General features: G+C 43.6%; 1 non-coding gene across 1 annotated transcript; it reads left to right on the forward strand.

Annotated features, from left to right (window-relative positions):
• The first annotated feature begins 1,280 nt into the window (after positions 1–1,280).
• LOC136173843 (U6 spliceosomal RNA) lies at positions 1,281–1,387 on the forward strand. The gene has a single exon (XR_010664322.1). It is a non-coding gene; the product is annotated as a U6 spliceosomal RNA (small nuclear RNA).
• Positions 1,388–23,284: the final 21,897 nt, after the last annotated feature.

Here is a 23,284-nt window from a genome sequence, read left to right on the forward strand (position 1 = left end):
TGTGCACAAGGAAAAATCAAGTGCTTGCACCCAATAGTTGATGTGTTGAATCCCTTGTATTTATCACATTCTCTGGCTGAGATTCAAAGTGAGGGATTAAATGCTGGCAACCTGGGGACTAGCATTATTTAGTGTCTCTAGAAAAGTCCACTAGGAAGATCGTTTCCTGTGGGCTGCACCTCTAGGGAAGTGCATCTTAAAATCAAGAGGGAAACAGTCAAGCAGCTTGATATGTAACAATAACCTGTGATTGTTAGCCACAGGTTAATACTTTAAGAAGAGCAGCATTCCAATTTCTAATCAAGGGGCCATTGTTACTGATAATAATTAATCCTCTCTCTGCTTATCCCTCTCTTTGAACTATGCATCCTAGACAGGGTGGAAAGTGATTGCTTGTTTAGGAAACTTCACTCTTGTCCGTGTTATCACAACCACAGGGAGATTCACATAAATGAGGTGGAGGTATTAGGACTGAAAGCAAGGCTGAGATACAGACATTACATTTAAAGTAGCGCCAAGTTAGCAGCAGCTGGAGAGAGCTTTCCCCTCCCCCAAAATACATGCAGACACAGAAAAAGATTAAAACTCTAAGTCATCCAGGGATTAAAAAAAAAAAACCAGTCATCTGACAAGCGATGAATAGTCACTGCTTTCAAGGAATTTCTGGTCCAGTCACTAAACCAAGCTCTTTAGTTAACCAATTTGCTGTGTAGCAAATTACCACAAAACTTAAGGGCTTAAAACATTTATTTTGTCACAGTTCCTGGGGGTCAGAGTCCAAGCATGGCTTAGCTGGACCCTAGCTGGGTCTCTCTGGGCTCAACAAGGAAGGATTCACTTCCTCCCTCACTCACGGGGCTGTCAATGGGATTCAGCTCCTTATGGCTGGCAGTCTGAGGATTCCTTGGTTTCTTGAGATATGGGCTTCTCCACAGAGCGTATCACAACACTGCAGCATTTGAAGAGCTTCAATAACAAAACAGAATGGAGTAAACCTGGAGACAAGCAGGAACAGTTCCAAATTCCCTGCCTTGTTCCCCACTCACAGCTGATTTGAGGAGTATCTTAAATGCTTTCCTGCCCACCCATCTGTGACTAGACGCCTTCTCATTCCTTCCTTCACTGATTCATCCACTCAACTATTAATATTTGGGGGTTCTCTCTATGTGCCAAGAATGATTTGAGGTAGCAGGAATATAGCCGTGAACAAAGCAGATTTCCAGTTCTTAGGGATTTTACAGTCCAGTAGAGAAGACAAATAATAAATAAATAAGAAATGTAATGCTCACTTCAGCGTCACATACTAAAATTGGAATGATTATAGAGAAGATTAGCATGGTTCCTGCACAAGGATGACACGCAAATTCATGAAGTGGTCCATATTTTTGTCCATCAACAGAGAAATGGATAAAGAAGATATGGTATGTACTTTATATATATATATATATATATATATATATATACACATATATGCACAATGGAGTATTACTTGCAGCAATATGGATGGATCTAGAGATTGTCATATTGAGTGAAGTAATTCAGGCATAGAAAGACAAATATATGATATCACTTATATGTGGAATCTTAAAAAAGGGTACAAATATACTTATCTATAAAACAAAAATAGAGTTACAGACATAGCAAACAAACACATGGTTACTAGGGGGTAAGAGGGCTAAACTAGGAGATTGGGATTGACATATAAACACTACTACAAATAAAATAAATAACTAATAAGGACCTCCTGTACAGCACAGGGAACTCTACTTGATACTCTGTAATGATCTATATGGGAAAAGAATCTAAAAAAGACTGGAGATATATATATATATATATATATATGTATGTATAACTGATTCACTTTGCTAACAAAATGTAAATCAGCTATACTCCAACAAAAATTTTAAAATAAAAGAAATGCTTCAAAATGATTTATTCATATTTTATTTCCAATTTTAAATAAGGTTATTACTATTTTACTATTGGCAAATATTTTTTAAAATGTCAACTCTCTGTTGTTATATTTAAAGCAAAACTTTACAAGTTTGATTTTTTCCTTTTATTGTGTTTATTATTTTAGATTAATATTTTAGGTTATATGTATTCAAATTTACCTGTCTGTATTTAAGTTTTATGTCTGAGAATATTTTTCCTATTTTTAATTAAAAAAAAAAAAAAGAACTGTATAGTTTATCAGAAGACAAGTGCTATAGAGAAGAAAAAAAGTGTTAAGTCTTTCAGTCATATCTGACTCTGTGACCCCATGGACTGTAGCCCCATCAGGCTCCTCTGTCCATGGAATTCTTCAGGCAAGAATACTGGAGTGGGTAGCCATTCCCTTCTCCAGGGATCTTCCCAACCCAGGGATCAAACTCGGGTTTCCTGTATTGCAGGTGGATTCTTTACCATCTAAGCCACCAGGAAGTGCTGAGGGGTGTGTAAGTCTGTGCGATGGGAGGTTACAATATGACATTTGAGCAGAGAAGTGATAGAAGGTAGAAGTCTTGGGGTGGCAGTGTGCTTGATGTGTTTGAAGAACAGCAGTAAAGTCGATGGGACTGAAGCAAAGTCGGTGAGGCAGACAACAGTATGACAGCAGGTCAGAGGGGTGGTTGATTCATGGGATGTGGTAAAGCCCATTTCACAGTCACTTGAAGGGTTCTGTAGATCAGTTTAAGACCGATTTTTACTGTGAGGTGGAACTTGGTGGGCAGATTTGGACAAGAGGAGTAACATGATTGGATGTAAGACCACATGGTTGCTAGGTTTAAAAAGAAATGGTCTGTGGGGCAAGGCTGGAAGCCAGGACACCAGTTACAAAAGAATAGAAATAATACAGGCAAAATGGTAAGAAGTAACTGGATTCAGGATTTATTTTAAAGGTAGAGTAAATATAGGATTTAATGACAGAATGAATATGGGAGCAAAAAAAGAGTGATTAAGGACAATTCCAGAGTTTTTGGCCTGAGCAACTGGTGCCATTAAGAAGAAAGAAGAACGCTGGTGGAGGAATAAGATGGGGAAGGTTCAGAAATCAAGAATTGTGACAGAACCAAAACAAATAATCCTAACATTTATACAGACCCTGAACAGTCAAAGCAAGCTTCAGAAAAAAGAACAAAGCTAGAGGTATCATGCTCCCTAACTTCAGATTATACTACAAAGCTATAGTAATCAAACAGCATATACTGGCACAAAAACAGACACATAGATCAATGCAACACAATAGAGAGCCCAGAAATAAACCCACACACCAGTGGTCAATTAACCTACAGCAAAGGAGGCAAGAATACACGATGGAGAAAAGACAGTCTCTTCAATAAGTGGTGCTGGGAAAACCAAACAACTGTATACAGAAGATGACATTAAAGTTTTCTCACACCATATACAAAGATAAAATGAATTAAAGACCAGAAACCATTAAACTTTTCGAAGAAAAGAGGCAGAACACTCTTTGACATAAATTGTAACAGTCTTTTTTTGGATCTGTCTCCTAAGGCAAAGGAAACAAAAGCAAAAATAAACAAATAAAATTTAGTTCAATTTAAAAGCTTTTGCATACCAAAGGAAACCGCTGACAAAATGAAAAGACAACTTGCCGAATGGGAGAACATATTTGCAAATGATATGACTAATAAGGGGTTAGTATCTAAAGTATATAAACAACTCATGTAACTCAATATCAAAAAACCAAACAACTGGATTTAAAAATGGGCAGGACTTCCCTGGTGGTCCAGCGGCTAAGACACTGCTCTCCCAATGCAGAGGGCCCAGGTTCAATCCCTGGTCATTGAACTAGATTTCACATGCTGCAACTAAGACCCAGTGTAGTCAAATAAATAAAGAAATATATATATTTTTTAATGGGCAGAAGACCTAAATAGACATTTTTCCAAAGGTGACATAGCTGGTCAACAGGCACATGAAAAGATGCTCAACGCTGCTAATCATCAGAGAAATGTAAATCCAAATCATAATGAGATATCACTTGATCAGAATGACTATCATCAAAAACACCACAAATAACGGTCATTGGTACTGTAATCATCATCATTATGTTGTACACTTGAAACCAACATAATACTATAAATCAACTACACTTCAAAAAAGACCATAATAAAATAAAAATAAATAATAAAAAAATACTGTTTTGAATCTGTTGAGATATCTATTAGATGCCCAGGTGGGTAAATCAAGTAGACAGTTCAATAAATGAGTCTGGGGTTCATGGATTGATTCTGGCTAGAGATGGAAACATGGGAGTTATCAGGCTTTAATAAGGGCTCCCTGGTGGCTCAGACGGTAAAGCGTCTGCCCGCAATGCGGGAGACCCGGGTTCTATCCCTGGGTTGGGAAGATCCCCTGGAGAAGGAAATGGCAACCCACTCTAGTACTCTTGCCTAGAAAACTCCATGGATGGAGGACCCTGGTGGGCTACAGTCCATGGGGTCACAAAGAGTCGGACACGACTGAGCGACTTCACTTACTTCACTCACTCAGACATTAATTAAAGCCCTGAGTCAATGAATTCACTAGGAAGTTAGGGCAGATAAAAAAGGAAGATTCAAGAACTGAACCTTGGGACACTCTAACATGGAGAGGATGACGGGAACAGTGCAAGTGGCTAGTAAGGCGAGGAAAATCAAGGGAAAATCAAGAAAAAGTGGTATTCAGGAAAACAAATGAAGGAAGTATTCCAAAGTATTGAGTCTTCCTTTAGTTTCTTTTTTTTTTTTCCCCAAATGCTCATGTTCATAAGAATCACTCTACAAAGTATCCGGAGGATGACTTAATTACTTATTTTGTGGGAAATTTAAAAGATTTTCAAGATAGTTCTGACTTGGGTTGATTTTAGCCATAAGTACTGGTGCAAGAATGTAATTGTGATGAATGGGATCTACTCAAGTTTCGAGAGAGATGGAAGGATTCTAACATGCTTTAAGGATAGAGGCAGTGTTTACTAGGTGATTAAGTGAATTTTTTTGATAGTTGCAATTTTTAAAATTTTCATTATAGAGAATATCACATGTGCAAAATTAGCAGAATAATCTAATGTTATAATATCCTCTGTGTTCCCATCACCCAGTTCAACAATTATCAACTCATGGCCAAACTTTTTTCTTTTCTATTTCATGCACTATCTCCATGTATTTTGAAACAGACTCCAAACACCATATCACTTCATCTGCAAAAATAAAGATTTTTTCACATTAATAAAATATCATTATCACTCCCAAAAAGTTAATGTAATTTCTTAACATTATAAAGAAATACCCCCCCAAAAAAAGAAAGCCAGTCAGTGCTCAATTTTTCAATTGTTTCATAAAGTTTATGATTAAAAAAAAAAAATTTGGCCACTAAACTGTGGCATCTTAGTTCTCTGACCAGGGATTGAACCTGCACCCCATGCATTGGAAGCACAGTCTTAATCACTGGAACACCAGGGAAGTCTTGATTTATTTAATAGTTTGTCTAACTAGATGCTTCCCAGGTGGCTCAGTTATCTGCCTGCAATGCAGGAGACCTGGGTTTGATCCCTGAGTTGGGAAGATCCCTTGGAGAAAGGATGGTAATATTATTTAAATAAGGTCTATACATTGAAAATGGTGAAAATACTATCTTTTAAGTCTCTATATATTTTCCCTTTACCATTTCTCATATGTGTGTGTGTGTGTGTGTGTGTGTATATATATATATATATATATATATATTTTTTTTTTTTTTTTTTTTTTTTTTTTTTTTTTCCCTTTTCCAGGCAAATTGTTTGTGGAAGGGAACAGGCAGTTTCCCACCATCTGGATTTTTATGATTGCATCCTCATGTTGGTGATGCTGAAATGCTTAGCATGCTCCTCTATCCCCTGAATTTCCTATAAAAGGAAGTTGAATCTGGAGGCTTAATCAGGTTTGTTAGATTTTTTTGGCAAGACTACCTTATAGGTGCTGCTGCTTTCTTCCCCCAGAGGTCCCTTACTGTCTGGTTGCATCTCTTCTCTGTGATGTTGATGGCTGTTGATGGTCAAAGCCTAGGCCGGTTATTACATTGGAGGTTGCAAAATGGTTCTAACTCTATCCTTCCTTCATTATTTACTAACTGTAATATTTCTACAAAGAGAAACTTACCACAATCTGAATTTGGCTTCTACATGATACAGTCCAAAAAAAGAAAGGCACCATAACTGCTTAATTTATCTTATTTATTAATTTTAAAAACAATGAGTTGGTCTCTAGCATCCTCCCACAGAGACCAACTAGGGCTTTGCCAGGAAAGGGTTTATTGTGAATGCATGGATTTAATTGTTTCAGTGTTCAATCCATTGCAGTTATCCTCACTTATGCTCAAATTATCCACCATTGGCCAATGGAAACCCCTTCACATTAGTTCCTGAATCCTTCTGATGTATAATCCTCACTATCTGGTGTGACAAGCTGTTTAGGCTTATCTTGTATATTTCCCATCCGGACCTGGAATCAGCCATGTTCCCTAGAAGCCCTGTTTCCTTTTAGTGGAAAAGGAATTGAAGTTGTTACATACCATATAGGGTCACAGAATCAAAGAGCCAGGAGGTAGGTGTTGAAGGAGATGTCACTTTAGTGAGCAAAGCTGTCTAGAGTCCCCTAGAACTCAGAATTTGACTGGGAACCATTCACACCAACCTCCTCTCAAGCTGTTGATCTAAGAAAAGGATGCTATTATCTCCAAGCAGAAAGTGTTGGGCCAAGCTGATGGCATTGTTTCATTCAATCCAAGTAAGTAAAAGGAGAAAAAAATGGAACCCACGAAAAAATTCTACTAAATAAGAGAAGGACAAACCTCTTGATCCCTGAACAACAAGAGGAAGGGACAAATCCCTGAAAATGTAGACTTCTACAGAATACAGAAAGAAAATGCCGAGAAATTGCTGGGCACCCTCAAAAAGATGGAAGAAGAGATGTCTTTCATAAAACATGAGCAGATAGTCATAGGATGAAAACAAGCTAAGAAGAAAAAGAATGAAATAAATAGAATGGTAGATGCATGAGATAAAGAATGCTAAGGGAAAATCATAAACACAAGGGTAAGAAGAAGATCAGACTAGACATCTACACATATAATACTATGGTTTTCACTTAACAATATATGAGAAACATTTTTCCATATATCACTTAAATTTTTTTAAACCATAATGTTCCTAGTAACTGGACTGGGAAATTTAAAATATGAAGAATCATACTTCATTGAACTAATCCTCTCATGTTAGAAAATTAGGCGTTTTCCAAGTTTTTCTGCCACTCTGAGCAATCTTAAGATATACATATTTTTGTATATCTGTCCATGTAGTCAGTAACTATTTATTGAGCATCTAATGATTATTACTGGGCACATTCTGGGGTGCATAGTGGTGAAAGAGATGGACACAGTTCCCATCTTCACTGGAACTTGCAGCTCAACGGGGAAATCAACAATTAAGAAATTGCAACACTTTTGTGATAAACGGTAGAGAAATTGTATGGTGATAATGAAGCACATGGCCAGGAAGCCTAACCTACTTTAGAGTTTCCTGAGAAAGTGCCATTTAATCTGAGACCTGAAGAATGAGAGGAGGTATGCTAAGAAAAGAATTGCAAATAATTTTTTCGGGAGAAAGAACGATGGGTGCAAAGGCCTGAATGTAAGAAGAGCAAGGCACATTCAAGACAAAAGAAATTCAGTGGCAGGTCACCTTGTGACAAGGTCACCTTGAACTTTTTCAAGGTCACCTTGAACCCAGTGACAAGGGCCTTGTCACTGAAGGATGTTAAGCATGGGTGTTCCATGGTCAAATTTTTTGCTCTGGAGGAAGCACCCTGGAGCACAATGGACATTGGTTTGAAGTGTAGCTTGACTCAAGGTAGGGAAGTCATTCAGGAAGCTCTTCAATAACCCAGGCAAGAAAGGGTAGTGAGCAAGAAGAGGGTGTTGACCCTGAGGACTCAGAGAAGCAAATGGATCTGGAAAATATTTAGGAGAGACTGTTTCATTTGAATCAGTGGTGGTAAGGGAGAGGGGAGTCAAATTCGGACCCTAGGTTTCTGACTTTAGCAACCAAGGGGTGCCATTTACTAGTATCAGGAGAAAGAAATGAGAAAAATTATGAATTCAGTTGGATAAAGTTGAATTTGAGGTTCCTCCAAAATTCCCAGATGGAAATAGCCAATATGCAATTCGATATACAGATTTACAGCTCAGAATTGCTCCTGAGACCTGGACTGGAATTCTAGATTTGGGATCCATCAGCATATGGGTTATAATCAGAGCTTTGGGAGTAGTGATCTTATAGAAAGAATATGTGGAGGGAGAAAGAAAAGTACCTAGGGCACACCCTGAGGAACAGCGCCAACACTGAAGGGATGGGCCAAAGACACTTAGAAGGGAAAGCCTATAAGACAGGAAGAAAACTGGGAGGAAACGCAGCCTTCTCGAAGCTGAGGAAAGAGCTTGCATAGAGGGGAAGGGTGTGGCTTGCAACGTCAAATATTTCCAAGAAGTTAAGAAAGACAAGGGCTGAAGAGACTCCGTTGGATTTAGTGACCACCTACAAGACAAGAGCAGTGACAGAGGAGTTGGACATGGTGACCAAATTTCACAGGAAAGAGTTAGCTGAAGTTGAGGGAACAATCTCTTATTTGACTCCTGACCCAATTTTGAGAACCACTCTCTTTAACTCTAGCAAGTAACTCATCTACAATTATTTTCATAATGGCTTCATTTGGGTTTGCTTCTTTCATTCTGTTTTATGCTTTCTAGCTCTTATTGTATCCTTGCTCCTTCTTTTCTATTTTACCTTTTGCTGAGTAGATCACTGCAAAATCACGGCAGATGGTGACTGCAGCCATGAAATTAAAAGATGCTTGTTCCTTGGAAGAAAAGTTATGACCAATCTAGACGCATATTGAAAAGCAGAGACATTACTTTGCCAACAAAGGTCCGTCTAGTCAAAGCTATGGTTTTTCCAGCAGTCATGTATGGATGTGAGAGTTGGACTGTAAAGAAAGCTGAGTGCTGAAGAATTGATGCTTTTGAACTGTGGTGTTGGAGAGGACTCTTGAGAGTCCCTTGGACAGCAGGGAGATCCAACCAGTCCATTCTAAAGGAGATCAGTCCTGAATGTTCATTGGAAGGACTGATGCTGAAGCTGAAACTCCAATACTTTGGCCACCTGATGCAAAGAACTGACTCATTTGAAAAGACTCTGATGCTGGGAAAGATTGAAGGCAGCAGAAGGGGACGACAGAGGATGAGATAGTTGGATGGCAGCATCAACTCAATGGACATGAGTTTGAGTAAGCTCCGGGAGTTGGAGATGGACTGAAGTGACTTAGCAGCAGCAGCAGCAGCAGGGAATCATGGCGTACCGCAGTTCCATGGGGTCGCAAAGAGTCAGACATGACTGAGAGACTGAACTGAACTGAACTGAGTACTGTTTACCATTATTTCTAAAGCGAACTAGAGCATGAATAGCCTGCTTTTAATTATACTCAGTAGGGGAGCCAGAATTTGAACCCTGTAGGAGCCTGGTGGGCTGCCATCTATGGGGTCGCACAGAGTCAGACACGACTGAAGTGACAGCAGCAGCAGCAGCAGTCCACAGTCTCAGCCATGATATTGTACAGCCTTGTGTGTGACCCCAAGTAGCCTATACCTATAGAAAATTAACTTGCCCTTGAAAATAGCTGGGCTTCCACTGAGGCTCATTGTGGCTCATTGTGTTAAGAATTTGCCTGCAGTGAGAGAGACCTGGGTTTGATTCTTGGGTTGGGAAGATCTCCCGGAGAAGGGAAAGACTACCCACTCCAGTATTCTGGCCTGAAGAATTCCATGGACTGTATAGTCCATGGGGTCACAAAATGTTGGATATGACTGAGCACCTTTCACTGAAAATTGTTATGTCATTAGGGCAATAACTTCATCTATAGAAATATACTGTAGAGAACTAACCAGAGAATTATGCACATAGTTATTTATTGTAGTATTATTTATAACAATATGAATTTATATAGGTTTTTCTGTTTTAAAACAATATTCATCAGTTGTTCCTCTCTAATGCTTGACTTATCTTTTTGTCTGTGTTTATAATTTTTGGCCTTGCATCTGAATTTTGGTGTACATTGATCACATTCATTTAAATGCCGATTGAAAAAAAATTTACATTAAAATCTGTGCTCTGCTTGCTTCCTAAGTTAGCTGACTGCAACACAGAACAAGACTTGACATATAAGGATGAAAGAGCTCAGAGTCCATCTGAAAGAGGCAGAGGAAGCAGGCATTCTCTGGCGTCAGAGCAGAACGTATTACAAGACCTGAGCAATTTGGTTCTAAGCTGTCTGGCAACGAAGCAGGAAGAAACACAGTAAGTTACATAATTTTCATTGTCCTAGGAGACAAAGAATTCATACTAATCCTTTTGCGGAGGCAAGCTCTTTTTGAGATCTAAAATCAAGCAGAAATTTATGTGAATCTTCATGTAACAGGTATTGAGGGACACTGAAGACTGGAATAGAGTCCCCAAACCCTTGGAATGTTCTGAGCTATAAGAGTCATGGAGAGCATCTTTTTTTGTAATATTACGTTTTTCATCTTCAGTTTCTGAAATTGCTTCAGAGCCATAACGGTGGAGTGGATATCTTGTTATGTGTAAGTCCCTTTCAACCACAACTGATTTGATGTGAATGAGGCAACTTTTGGAAAGCACCTAAAGCTGGGGGGCTGGCTACTGGAGAAGCCAACCCTGTGAGTAAAGGGTTGAAAGTTTCAGTCCTACTCCCTGATGGCTAGAGACTGAGTTCAATCACCAATGGCCCATGATTTAACCGATCCTGCTTGTGTAACGAAGCCTCCCTAAAAACTCAGGAGAACAGGGTTCAGAGAGCTTTGGAGTTGGTGAACACATGAAGATGGGGGAGATGGAGAATCTCTGGTCCCTTTCCTATGCCTACCCTGTGCATCTCTTCTATCTGATTGTTCCTGAGTTCTATCCTTTCATAATAAACTGGTAACATAATAAGTAAAATGTTTCCCTGAGTTCTGTGAGCCCCTTTAGCACATTGACTGAACCCAAGTGGGGGTCATAAGAACCTCCAGTCTATAGGAAGGAGGTCAGAAGTACAGATGCAAACTAAATTTGTGACTAGAATGTCAGCAGGGAGGCGGGGGTGATGTTCCTCTTGTGGAACTGAGCCCTTAACCTGTGGAAGCTGGCCCTGTCTCCAGGTAGACAGTGTCAGAATCGAGTTGAATCACAGGACACCCAACTGGTGCAGGAGAATTGCTTGTTGGTGTGGGGAAGACACCCTCATGCTCACCCCGCCACAAGTTGGGACTGGGTGCTCGAATTCCTCACTACCTTCAAACAGTTTATAAAGATATCCTGTTAAACTCATTGGCCTGGATGGCTCTCCAAGAATTTGCCATAAAATCACATACCAAGGTACTTCCCTGGGGCTCCAAGGGCTTCTCTGGTGGCTCAAGACAGTAAAGAATCTGCCTGTAATGAGAGACCTGGGTTCAATCACTGGGTTGGGAAGATCCCCTGGAGGAGAACATGGCTACCCACTCCAGTATTCTTGCCTGGAGAATCCCCATGGATGGTGGAGCTTGGAGGGCTACAGTCCGTGGGGTTGCAAAAGAGTAGGACACAGCTGAGCAGCTAAGCACATAGCACATCCCTGGGGCTCCAGTGGTTAAGACTTCACCTTCTAACACTTGGGGGTGTGGATTCGATCCCTGGTCAGAGAGATAAGATCCCACATGCCTTGTGGCCATAAAACAAAACGTAAAACAGAAGCAACATTGTAACAAATTCAATAAACCCTTTAAAAATGGTTCACATCAAAAAAAAATTTTTAATTCACTATAAAAATAAAAGCACACAGCAAAATATCCTCTCCCAACCTGGGGAAATTATTTATGTAAACAGACAAGAGAGGGGTCCGGGTATTTTATTTTCTGGTCTTAGTTGAGTCTTTCTCTCATCTGGGGAGCTCTACCACCAGCAAGGCGCTTTCAGATCCCGTGCTTTTTCAGTTTTGCCACGAAAGCACCCTCACGTGAATACGAGCTGGAGGTGGGTGAGAAGATGTTGTAGCCCAAAAAGGCCAGCTGTAAGCTAAAATGTGTTTGAAGATTTGCAATTTATATTTAAAGTCCATGTGAATTACAGTCTGTTTCATAATGTGTTATAGATAAAAATGTGTTCACCCCCACCCTTAAAACTTCTAACAGAATTGGTGCTCCAGGAAGATGAGCTGTTTTTATCCCATCTGAGCAACTCGGGGCCAGCTGACTTGGACCTCCCTATGCCCACAGACACACTTTTACTTTAATTTTGATTTTGGGTCAGTGCTTCCGTGGTGGCTCAGACGGTAAAGCGTCTGCCTGCAATGTGGGAGACCTGGGTTCAATCCCTGGGTCGGGAAGATCCCCTGGAGTAGGAAATGGCAACCCACTCCAGTACTCTTGCCTGGAAAATCCCATGGATGGAGGAGCCTGATAGGCTATATTCCATGGGGTCACAAAGAGTCGGACGTGACTGAGTGACTTCTCTTTCTCTCTCTGTCTTCCAGTGCTTTCAGAGTCTAGATTAGTGAACTGTTCTTTCCAATGTTAAATGTCTTACAACAGAACATTGTGTATTCTTCTAAAATATAGAAAAGAGGGTCTATATAAGCTCTGGTTGACAGGTGTTTTTTTTAAGTTGACATTATGTGGTGAACACACGTAAGTTGGACTTACTGTTTAGCCACTGTTTTACACAGATACAAACATTAAGAGTGACCACATTAGGCAAGAGCGGATAATTATTTCTTAAGCAAGATCTTTTAATCTCTAGCATTCATGACCATGACCTACCTGCAGTCCTAGGGAGAAGATGCCTGGTGGTGAACACTGGGTGGACTGATGTCACTAGAATAACGAGGCTCTAAGGAGGGTTTGAAGCTGCCGACCTGGCACAGGCTCTCTATAAAAGCAAGTTCATGCTAAGAACTTTGCACGTTGAGTCAATTATCCTATAAGCTCTTTCCTACTCAGTTGGCCCTTTCTCTGCCTAGGACTCCTGGATCTTGAAAGCCTACAGGTAGGTAAAGCAGCTCTGGGGAAGGGGTGTTGTATAAATCCTCCAGCTGGACTTAGGACTGGGCTGGGCCATCATTTGTGAGTATGGAAGGATAGAAGGCCCAAGATTATTTGGGAAAAGATGTACTGTTCTGAAATCAGAGGCCACAACCTCCATGAACAAGCCTCATAGAGTGCAGGTCAGGGATTGGCCAGTAGGCATGTGGAAAGCCCCATCAAACAAGGAAGAAAGACTTCCTTATGGAAAAGGATCGAAAGCAGATGCTAGCCACCTCTTCCATAGAAGAACTTCAGGATAGCCTCAGAAGTACAGCTATTTTAAGAAAAACACTCACTGAACTATCAAAATGAGTAAGTTATAAATTGTACCCCTAAATATCTAACAGATAGAACCCTTTGGTACCATTTTTAAAGACTCACTGAAGGACTTCCCTGGTGGTCCAATGACTAAGACTCCATGCTCCCAATGCAAAGGGCCCAGGTTCGATCTCCGGTTGGGGAACTAGATCCTACAGGCTGCAACTAAAGGTCCTGCATGCCACAACTAAGACCTGGAGCAGTCAAATACATATCATTAAAATAAATAAACAGTCATTTAAATACTGGCAAAACCAATATTTGAAACCATATGTGTTGGCCAGGGGGAAGACCCAGGAGGAGGTAAAGTCAGGTGTTCATTCCTCCAGAGCCCTCCTTGCAGGGCTGTGAGTTGGAGTGGTGGCATTTCTGTACTGAAAGCTATAACCCTGCTAGGGCCCTCCTCCAGCTACAACTCTCACCAAATCCTAGTAACTGCTCCCTCCTCTGTCCCTTCAGGCTTGGGGGCAGTAATGCTGGCCTGGGACATCTCATCATCCTTCCCCAGTTTCTGCTAAGGCTGTCCACTCCTTTGTGGATTAATACCTCATTAAACTCCTAATTCCCCTTTCGCCTGTGTCATCTTTCCCCTGCTGGACCCTGACTCACACACGGTCCTCACTCCGGAGCCAGCCTGATGAAGCTTCCACCATCTAGAACCTTGTCTGGAAAAAGAATATAGTGGCATGTACCTTGTTCTTAAGGTTTCTTCTTCCTGAAAATGACATGTGACACTTCTGTTCATTCTTTATAAGCCAAAGCAAATCACAAGTGTATTAGTTATCAATTGCTGTATAACAAATAACCCCAAAACTTGGTAGCTGAAAATAATGAACATTTATGATCCCACATAGCTTCCGAGGGTCAGGAATCTTGACCAGATTAGCTGGGTGGCTCTGGCCCCAGGCCTCTCACAAAGCTACAGGCATTTGGAAGCTTGACAGGGACGGAAAGTCTGTTTGCAAGGCAGCTCACTAACATGTCTGGCAGCTTAGGACTGGTTGCTGGCAGGGGGCCTCAGGTCCTCGCCACATGAAACTTTAAAGTACTCCTTGAGCGTTCTCATGACATGGTAGCTGGCTTCCCCTGGAATGAACATGTCAACAGAGAGTCCAAGAAGAAGCCACGAAACCTTTTAGGACGTTGTCTGAAAGTCAGAATACTCTGTTTATTCTAAGTGAGTCGTTAACTCCAGCCCACACCATATGGGCAAAGCTAAGTTCCACCTCCTGAAGGGAGCAGTATCAAAGAACACTTAGATATTTTAAAACCACCTCAGAAGCCTACACCTAACTTCAAAGCAAAAGATGTAACTGGGAGATGAAACATAAACATCTGGTGACTAGCACTAATGATCGGAAGAATCCTAGATTTTACTGGCCACTTAAAAAGTTCAACAAGGTCTGGACCCAAGCTTTACTTCTGTGTTTATGAGTCTTTGCTATATGAATCTTGGGGCTATGGTGTTGAAATAGAACTTGAACCTGATGCAGGAATTCCTTGGGATATGGAGGGGGCGGACCAGCATACAGACTTCCTTGAAATAATGTCATTCCCAGGGCTAATCCCCTCTGGGAGGAAGGGGTTCTTCACTTAAAATGAGACCCTAGGCAGACAAGAGTGAGGAATCCACTTCTTTCCACAATCTTCACTGTTCCCACAGCACAGCTGGGAGTGACTCAGCCAGGTCTGAACCCATGCTTTAGGAAGACTGGCAGTTCCCCCTTCCTCCTTGTTGGTCCCCAGCATCCATGCTGTGAGGAAGCCCAGGCAGCCACATGGAGGAGAACCAAGCCGCTTGCACAATGACCCCAACTGACCTCCCCGCTGTCAGCCAGCACCAACTTGCCAACCAGGTGACCAAGCCATGTGGAACATGGACAGATGTCCCCACTGAGCCCAGTCTCAATTGTAAAGATGTGAACAAACCTGTGACTACTGTTTTAAGGCACTAGTTTTGGGGTGGTTTGTTTTGTAGCAATCAGTAACTGACACGCTTCTAAGTTCTCCAAGTAGCCCCGTGGAAGCCTTTACTACTAGGTTGGACATGAAATAAATGGTAGGATGGGCACTCAGCCTGGCAACAGATCTCTCCAAGATCTGTGATCTCTCACAAGTCACCCTCTCTCCCCACACTCTAACCTGGAATAGAGTTCATATCCCTAACCTGAGTTACTTTCATATCCCTAATCTGCCTGAGGAGTCCAAGAGCTGTGGAATCAGCTCTTTGAAATTTCCTTTACAAATTCAAAATGCATGGGAATTCTGTCTGATGCTCACACAAGCATCTAGTATTGTTCATAGTAATTCTTCAGTTAAAGGTGAGGCCCAAACAGCCTCACTTTCAGGTTCTGTGGCACTGGGTCCAGGACCGGCTGGGGCAGATACTGACTGGGAGTCTTCAAGCAGATGGATGGGACACATGTTTAAATTTTTTTTTTTTTAAACTGGGAAATCCTGGCAGAGTCCTATCTGAAGGTCCAAACAAGCTAAAAGCTATGCTGTAGTTGAAGTGGGTGGGGGACATCCAAGCTGGTCCAGAGGATGCCCTCCTTGTCCTATAGTGCCCTATAAAGCAACATCAATGGCTTGGGGTGTGCAGAGCACAATTTGAACACCACTTGTGTAAGGTAACCAGCTTGGGCTTCAGAGCAGGTGAACATCTCTGCACCTCTGTATCTTTTTCTGTGCAAGGTGGACAATGATGATGCCTGCCTCACCGTTTTTAGAAGAATTTGATGAGACCAAGAGGGCAAGCACATCTGCTCTTAGTTGGTAATCCAAGATGTCTGTGCCTCTCTCATTTCATTCTGACCCAAGTCTTAACTCAACATAACATGGACATTCCTCCCTGGGCTTGGTGGAGAGCCCACCACAGCACCCCAGGCCTCTGCGGATTGTCACTGTGTGGGATGACCAAAGCCCCTCTTCTGGAGGTTGGCCAGACTTCTGGTAAGGGAAGGGTTAACCATGGTGCCCCTCCCAGTCTAGGCTAGAGAAAGGCTGAGTATACTGTGGTCACAGAGGATGCACCAAGGCCATTTCCGAGCCCCACAGGGGGACCCAGCAAATCCTCCCTCACAACCATTGTTGGTACTCGCCACATGCTAGACAGATGCTAAGTGCTTTTTCTGCACTACTTCATTTAATCTCCATAATGACCCCAAGGGGCAGATACTGCCACCCTGTTTAGAAAACAGGATCATAGATATTAAGCCAGTAATGCCCAAATTTGGCTGATCATCAGAATAACCGGGGAGGTCTTAAAATGCACATTCCTAGGTCCACCTCAGAGCAACAAAACCAGAACTCAGTTCTTTAGGATCCAAGGTTACTTACCCATCCAGTGGGAAGACAGGTCTGGGAATGGGGTGAGGCAATGGAAGCAGCTGGAGTAAGGGTAGACACAGAGAGCCAGCCTTTGTGCAATCTAATGTAGGTGCCCCAGCTCACCCTAGTCCCACCCACTGTGAAGCCAGAATTGGAACGCAGGCCACTCTTAGCCATGAAGCTTATCATCCCAGGATCCCCTAGGGAGGAACTTCTTAAACTTGAAGGTGCGTCAGAGCCACCAGGAGAGTGCTGTCCCCCACCACCTGCGCAGCCTGTGATTCAGTAGGCCTGGAGTGAGGCTGATAATCTGGATTTCTAAGTTCCCACGTGATGCTGATGCTGCTGGCATCAGCAGGTTCCACACTTGGGAGCTCCACAACCTTAAGGTGGAAGGAGAAGCCAGCACCTTGAGCAAGGGCTTCCTTCTCTAAGCGTCTGGGATGAAGGGCTCCCAGGCGCCTGGATGCTCCATCCTGCAACCGCAAGTTGGAGGAATTCCCTCATCTTTCCTGAAGGCATCCCAAGCTGCTCCTGGTCTCAATAAGAAGAAGTGTCTCGAGCACAGAGAACTCAGGGCTGACAGGCTCTCTGGTCTCTGACCACTCTGTATTGACCCCATCATTCGTGCGGCAGCTTCTGGGATGGTAGTGGTATACTCACGTGTATTTCTGTGCTTTCTGCAGCCCCGCGTTTACGCAGCTGACCAAGAAAAAGAAGAGCCTAACTTAAAATTCTTAGGCTCTCACACTTCCCTCACTGAGTAATTGTCCTGAGAGCAGTTGCAGACATTAGCACTAATTAGTTAATTTAACTTTATGTGCGCCTTGTTAGGGCCCCAAATTCAATCTACAAATTAATGGCAGCTCACATGCAAATAAGTGGGATTCACAGTCCCCAGACTTCATGGTTTTGGTTTGTAAAACAGCCCTATAGCCCATAAGCCAGCACTGGGTATTTCCTTCTAATCCTCAAAAAACTATTTGACTCATTAAGCAGCTAATTGCACAGCTCTTAAGGAAACTTTCTATCAAAAACGCAAAACAACATTCAGTGGGCCTGGGGCCCCTCATCACTTCTACCCCCATGAACTGCAAAGTCAACAATTGCCTGTCTTAACTGACCTGTCCCTGACCCCTGGCCACTCCCGATTTCTCCACTCTAACTCCGGCCTGTTATGCTCTGGGGAAAGAGTTCTATGTTCTGTGTCAGGACTTGTGAGCTCTGCCCACAGACTAGCTCTGTGTATTGGGTGGTCACCTTGCCTCTCTTAGGCTGCAGTTTTCTCACCCAAATACAGGAGCAACAGGATGGTAGCTTCTCCTGAAGAAAATGGGAGGCGCTGCTGGGAAGAGGAGTCTAGGGTTGCTGTGAACTTGGGGCTGGGAGAGGAAGGACTTCCTCTGGGGTTTTTGGAACTCGGAGTTTTGGGGAGGATGGAAAGCAGCTCTGGGGACGACAGTGAGTTGATGCTTGCTGCAGGGGTGAAGGGGGTTTAACAGCATCCTTGGATGCCATTTTACTTTTGCTGGCAGCTGCAAGGAAGTCCGGCTTCCAGGGGACACAAACAGCCCTTGAAGGATTCAGAGCCTTGGAGAAAACTAGCCCCGGCTGACCAGCATCTGTGTGGAGAAGTTCAAAGAGGTGTGTGTGTGCTCAGTTGTGTCCGACTCTCTGTGACCACACAGACTGTAGCCTGCCAGGCTCTGCTGCCCATGGGATTTTTCCTGGCAAGAATACTGAGTGGGTTGCCATTTTCTTCTCCAGGGGATCTACCTGACCCAGGGATCGAACCCGTGTCTCCTGCACTGCAGGCAGATTCCTCACTGCTCAGCCACCTGGGAAGCCCAAAGTTCAAAGAGCTTTATTTCTAAAACATCATTGCCATGGGAGCCCAGGCCAGCCCCAGCTGAGCACAAGCTGCAGAGACAGCCCTGAGAAACAGCTGTTTCTAGGTGACAGGCCGCATGGTGAATGGTCCTTCTGGCCTCTTGTATCTTCTCAGACATGAAATGACCACGACCGAGAACCACTAAGGATTTCTAGATTCATTATTGACAGGACACATTTTTTTAAAGTTCTACTGAAGTGTAACTGACAAATAACGGGAGATATTTTTAACAAGTTGTATGTTGGGAGCTTGGAATTGCTTATTTGGACCTTAAAAAATAGTTTCTTATTTTCATCCAAGTTGGTGAAGCAAGACTTCTGGTTATTTGAGAGAACTATCCTGCCTTAGTCCTTTCGGACTGCCCTGACATCACACCACATATGGTGTGGCTGATAAGCACCAGAAATTTCTCACGGTTCTGGAGATTAGAAAGTCCAAGGTCGAATGCTGACTGAATCAGCTTGTGGCGAGAGCCCTCTTCTGGGTGCCAACTTCTCTCTGGACCCTCATATGGCAGAAGGGACGAGAGAGCTCCGTGAGGTCTCTCTTGTAAGTGCACTAATTCCGTTCCTGGGGGGCTCCACCCTCTGAACCACACACCTGGCCTCCTAACACCATCAGGCTGGGCATAAGGATTTCAACATGTCAATCTGGGGGGAAATGAGCACTCAGACCACAGTGTAGCCTGATCTCTCCAGGCACATCAGCAGTATTGGTCCATGATCCCATGAGCTACTTCCATCCTTTACTTAACTGAACAATAGCCAGCATAACCAAGCACTTAGCCCAGTGTGCCAGGCACTATGCTAGGCACTTTACATGCATTATTGTGCCTAACACAACATTTCTGCAGAGTAGATGCTATGCTTGTGCCCACTTTGCACTGAGGAAGCCAAGTCTCAAAAACTAGGGACGCACCCTAAAAATCAGACTTTGTAAAGGGTGGAGCTTACAGTGCCACCCATGGCTGCTTCTCCAGCACCAGCCCCACCCTGCAGTCCTTAACAGTCAGGAATTTGTCTGCCTGCGAGAGACCCTCCCCCAAGCACGAGGACTGGGCACTGGGAGCAGTCAGACTGCAGCAAGGGACATGGCTGGGGGAGGCTTGGACGTCAACCCTGGACCATTTAAGGCAGAACCCACATGTGGTGAAACGTTAAAAAAATCCTTTTGCTGTTCTATTTCTGTTGAAGGATAGACGCAGTTAGACAATACAAACGTGTGCTTGTACAAAGGGTGTGAAAGAGATGCCGCTGGGCAAGGGGGGAAAGCAGCAAGGAAAGCCCTCCTGCTTGTTCAGGAACTCCAAAATGAAAGAATAAAATGTTTTTGTTTCTTTTTTTTAAAGGAGGCAGAAAAATCTCAAACTGTGAGTGGGAGATTGAAGAAATGAGAGGGGTTTGTGGGCTCCTAGATCAGAAAGGGAGAAGGCAATGGCGCCCCACTCCAGTACTCTTGCCTGGAAAATGCCATGGACAGAGGAGCCTGGTAGGCTGCAGCCCACGGACAAGACTGAGCGACTTCACTTTCACTTTTCACTTTCATGCATTGGAGAAGGAAATGGCAACCACTCCAGTGTTCTTGCCTGGAGAATCTCAGGGATGGGGGAGCCTGGCGGGCTGCCGTCTATGGGGTCACACAGAGTCGGACACGACTGAAGCGACTTAGCAGCAGCAGCAGCAGATCAGAAAGAGGCACATTCTCCCATACAAGTTGGATAGGTTGAAGGACGAGTAGTTGGGCCATGAGTCTAAGATTCTTTCCGAAAATAGGACTACCCCAGTCCCCAAGGGTTTCCACAGGCCACCAAGTTCCCCCTCTCTAAAACCCTTGCCCCAGGCTCTGACAGGATCTCCTGGCTGAGGATATGGCCCCACAGCCTTGATTTCTGCCAGGGGTGGAAAGGCAGGGGCAGGAGCAGCAAAGTGTGGGTGGAAAGTCGGGAAGGATCATCCAAGTGCAGGTGAGTTCAAAGCAGAGATTCTCCCTGAGGAATCACAGTGATGAAATCTAGGCTAGAGAGGGCCACGTTCAAAGGTCTGTTTACTTTATTATCTTTTTACCCTGAGGAATGTGCCTGCTGGGTTAATGTTTATTTTATTGAACAATCTAGTTTTAGGCACGTCAATAAGAGTCAATGCTACTTTATATGAAGAAAGTGCAGGTTTGTGGCTATTTCTGATCTCTTCCTGGGTACTTCCTGGGCTCATTAGCACTACTGCCACCTGCTGGTGGATTTCTGTAGAGCAGGGCTGGCCATTTGGGTCGCAGGCTGGAGCCGAAGCCCAGGGCTGGAATCGTGGCTCCGCTCACTTGGAGCAGGGTGACTAGTTAGAGTCTCCCTCTCTGAATTTCATTTTCTACCTCTTAAAGTGGCTTTTGGGGGATTTTGTGATGATTCAGTGAGTTAACATTATATATAATGCCTGGTGCATATTTATGTGTAATGTTTATTATTTAAATGTATAATGTTTATGTAATTTATGTTTATTTATGTGTAATAAACTATTAATTAGTCTTCAGAATTCGATATCCCTGTGGGGTCCTCTTCTCATTACCATCTTGACCCAAACAAAGTTACAGAAGGCATGGCCCCACATCGGTGACTGAATCAGAGGCTGAGGCATCGGCAGGCTGGGCCAAAACTAACAGGCGAGATGTAACAGGCATAAAGCTCTTAATTACATTTATTGTCCACCAAGTGCATAAATGTGGGGGATGCCTGGTTGACAAAAAAGACCAAGCCAAAAGCACTGAGAGATTTTAAGAACACATAGCTCAACCAGAGCCAACTGGGTGACTCCACACTCAAAATTCTACGTTGATCAATAGCCATGAAGGAGCAACAGATATGACAAGCCTTTAAAATGTTCATACGCCCTGACCTCATAATTCCATGACTAGGACTCTGCGCAGAAGAAATAAGAAGAGAGAGTTGTATACAAAAATTCCATTCCAGTGAGATTTATAAAAGTGAAAAATTAGATACAATCAATGTTCAATAATAGAGGACTAGTTAATTAAATCATGGTTTATCCATATGTAGTCCTTAAAAATTAAAGGGAAAAAATCTCATCATGTAAGTTGGAGTGGAGGGAGGACCACAGTATAAATAGAAATAGAGGCATAATATACTGATAAAAAGTTTCAATAAAGATAAAAATTAAAACCCTTCCTGCATCTAATGAGAGAGCATTAAACTGTATATGGCATCAACTGACAAAACTGAGGAGAAACTGACAAGTTCAGCATTGAAGTAGGAGATTTAATACACCTTTCTCAGTAGTTGATCAAGCAAACAAAAAAAAATCTGTAAGGATAAAGGGTTGAACTTCACAACTCAGAAATGTAATAAAAACACTGCAGAGTACATTGATCCCTGTAGCTGAAGCAAACATGTCCTTTTCAAATGCAGACTTGACCCCCACTCCCTAACCCTCCCTGCCCCCACGGAGAAACCAGCAATTTCAGCATTTGATGCTAAAGTCTAAGAACAGGGAGCCGGGGGACCCGAAGGCTCTTTGAATTGGGGCACAGAGAAGATTACCCAGCAGAGGTTGTGGCTAAGTTGAGTTTGTGAGGATGGTTCTCTAGATAGGGAAGATGGGCTGGGAGCCTAGCATGCCTCACGCAGGAGAGGCACCAGGTCCCCGGGTCCTGAGGCAAACGAAAGCAAATGAGCTTGGGGAGTTGCAGAGGGCAACCCTCAGGGTCACGCCAGCTCTCAGCCAGCCTGCTTCCAGGCAGACGCTCTGCCATGACTACCCAGGCCCCACCAGAAGCTATGGTTCAGTTTCCACCTCTAACAGAAGACAGGGGGGTCTTCAGTTACTTCCAAGCAGAGCCATGTCCCCCAAAGAGGAACATGAGCTGGGCCTGAAGAGGAGCCACTGGAGCTCAGGTGTCAGGCAGGTTTGGCGAGCTCACCACAAGCGGGAAGGTCACAGGACTCCTGCGGCTCTGCCGACCACCAAAGGAACCCATTCCCCTCCGGGGGACCCCTGAAGAGCCTTAGAGGCCTCCCTGCAGGCTGGGCCAGGCAAAGTGGGAGCCACGGCTTCCAGGCCTGGGCCCCCCAGCTGTGTAACCCAGATCGCCCATCGCGCTCTGGGGCTCAGGCCACCTGTTAAACACAGTTATCACTGGCGTCCTGCCCACCCCGCCAGGGTGTCACACACACAGGCTCAGGTTAAGGAAGGAACTGGAGAGCTGTTCGCAACAGTAACCGTCCGAATTCTCTGCATGGTTGAAAGGCAGAGTTGATCCCACACACTCATTCAGCCAATGGTTTTCCTGTGTTCTCCCCACAAACTGCTCTCCGTGTGCCCCCTGACCTGGTGTGAGGGCTCGCCTTATCCCCTTTCCAGTCCCTGTCCCTGGCTACAAGCAAGTGGTGAGACATGTTAGCCAGAGAGATCTGGGCAAGACACCCAGGCCCACTAGCTCAGGAGACAGAGCAAATACAGGAAGGGAGGCACCCTGTCCGGAGTCGAGCATCTGCTGTGTGACTGGGAGCGAGTCACTTGTTCTCTCTGGTCACGTTCCCTCGTTTCTAAATTGACGGGAAATCATCTCTAAGCTCACTGCTTGCTGAAGATTCTGGGATGCTATCAC

The sequence above is a fragment of the Muntiacus reevesi genome, chromosome 8 (genome assembly GCF_963930625.1).
Source record: "Muntiacus reevesi chromosome 8, mMunRee1.1, whole genome shotgun sequence".
Taxonomy (NCBI): Eukaryota; Metazoa; Chordata; class Mammalia; order Artiodactyla; family Cervidae; genus Muntiacus; species Muntiacus reevesi.